Raw genomic sequence first — 2,533 nt, 5'->3', positions numbered from 1 at the left:
TTCCTGGTTCCTGGGTTTCTCTGTCTACATGAGTGGACAAAAGTGGCCCAAGGGCAGCTGGTCACACCTACTTGTGGTCTCCCCCACTTTGGTTCTAGTAAACATTCCAGGCTGGCTCCAGGGCCACTGTGGCCCCACTGGGAGTGGAAAGGTCAGAGGAGCAGAGGAATGGCAGCTGCCTCATGCCACCAGCTATGGGGCGCCCAGTGCCCTGTGTGTGTGACACCCACCCCTGGGCCCCGCGTGCGCCAGCCTCTGCCCACAGTGGCCACCCCCAGCTGCATGCCAGCCTGCTGAAGGGCGGGCAGAGAGCCTGCTGCAGCGCTGAGCTATTTTCAGAAGCTGCCAGATTTCATTTGGCAGCGAGAATGTCGGGGAGGGGAGGGGGCGGGACGCTGGAGACTGTCTTTTGACTATTCCGGCAGGAGAGCGCCCTCAGCCCTTGGGAGCCCTTGCGGGCAGCCTCTAGGCGGGGCCCTGACTGTGGCATATTTCCTCTGCTTTATCTTGAAACCTCTCAGTTTTCCAAGAGCTCAACTGGCACCCACAGCTCTCCCTCCTCCACCTCCTGTCCCCTCAAGGCATGGGGGAGGGGGTGGAGAGGGTAGAAGGCAGGGAGAAGCCAGCACTCCTGAGGTGTGGGCTGCTTCCCTTCTTGGCGACCTTGGTCAAGTCCCCCAGCTTTCCCCCCTCAATTTCCTCATCTGCAATAGGGAGGTAGTGCCCCCCTGGGGGTTCCTCTGGGGAATCCAGGCAGATGATGTATGTGAAGTGCCTAGTGAGGTGCCTGGTCCATCGCTTACGCCCAGCACCCATTTGCCAGCCCAGCATCCTCAACCATCAGGAAAGAGAGAAGTACCCGAGGTTGCCAGAGGGAAAAGCAACCCAGCCCCAAATCTATCTCTGGGCCTTTCTACCCCACAAAATCAGGCATTCGCCACCCATGGGATTTCACTCTCCAGAGCATCATCACCTGGGTGTCCTGAACCTTGGGCAAAGCCCTTGGCTTCAGGGAGGGTGGCCCACCCTTTTGTAGATGAATGCTGGGGCCTCACGGAGCCTGTGGTTCAGACCAGCCTTCGCTGTGTACTCTGCCCAGGGCAATACTGGCCAGAGGCAAGGGCTCATTGTCTAGTGACAGGGCTGCAGACAGATCCTTCACTGGGCCCAGAGCACCACGGCACTGAGCCCCCACACAGGGTGCCAGGAAAGCAGCAGGGAAAGCTGCAGGCAGGGCTATCGCCTTGGGGGGTTTACTCTCCTCCAGGAGGACAAAACAGCACACAAATGCTACCAAATCATGGGCTCCAAATGGTCTATGGTGGAGGGGCATGGCTTGAGAAGGCGATGTCACAGGGCCTTTGAAGCCAAAGAGGGAATTGAGGCACCCCGGTGGCTGGGGAGGGTACCTGATGGTTTCTAGGATTGAAGGCAGAACTGCAGGGACTGGGACCAGGGCCTTGGGGGCAGAAGGACTCTTCACCCCTCAGCTCTGCCTGTCTGTGCTTCTCCCTAGGGGTGACCTTGATCTTCTGCCTGTACAGCCTTCTCACATCTAAGCCCACGGCTCCCATGGTTCCAGCAAGGGAGGCATCTGCCAGGGGCCTAAAGTCCAGACCCAGTGAGGGATTCTAATTGGTCATACTTGGCCCATTGCTGTTGTGGGGAAGGGGGAGTGGCTCTGTTAGTGGGGGTGTAGCAGAGGTAGTTAGCAAAGGAGAGGGTTGGAAGGATTGCCCCCAGAGCTCCCATGTCCACTTGGCCACTTCTGAGAGCTGAAGAGAAGCGTGGTCCCCTGTTCTCTGGCATCAGGTACAGCTCTCACAAGCCAGGGCTAAGAGGCTGGCCAGGTCACACTCTTTGGGCCTCAGGGTGGCTATCTGTGAAATAGGAGCAAACCCCTGACAATCAGCTGGAGTTATGTGAACTAAAAATCTTCGTGGCCACTTGTTCTCACCAGCCTGTTCCAACACAGGCATTTACTTGTCCTCCACGGTGGCATTCCTGGGAGTTTTCAATAAAGAATCCACGAGAGGTGTATTGACATGTGTGCATGAGTGAGTGAGCGCCCGTGTGTGTGTGTGTGTGTGTGTGTGAGAGAGAGAGAGAGAGAGAGAGATATTGCTTCCCAGTGCTTCCCAGGGATGCTCCCCTGACCCAGCTGACAGCAGAGTTCTCTGTCTTGCAAACCTGGTGCTGGCTGGCTTCCAGCAGCCTAGCTCATTGCTATTCCGCACCAGCCCCTCTCCGCCCTCTATTCAGCCCCTCCACCGCAGAGCCAGATTGAGACTCAAAAGCAGCCTGCGGTAACCTCTGCAGGGGGCTCAGTGCTCCCAGGCTTGCTGGAAACTCTTGCTTTCTGGCGGGTGTGCTGAGGGGGCAGAGGCCCTGGGGTGGCCATCTCCAGACCCGATGACTTTCACTGAGCCTTTGCAGCTCTAGTGGGTCCTCACAGCTGCCCTCAATCCCAGCAGGGTACAATTCTTCCCTTTGTCCCACTGGGCACTCAACACGTTCACCCCTTGGAACCAAG

This window comes from Neovison vison, chromosome 6 (assembly GCF_020171115.1).
Source record: "Neovison vison isolate M4711 chromosome 6, ASM_NN_V1, whole genome shotgun sequence".
Taxonomy (NCBI): Eukaryota; Metazoa; Chordata; class Mammalia; order Carnivora; family Mustelidae; genus Neogale; species Neogale vison.
This window is presented reverse-complemented; position numbering follows the sequence as displayed.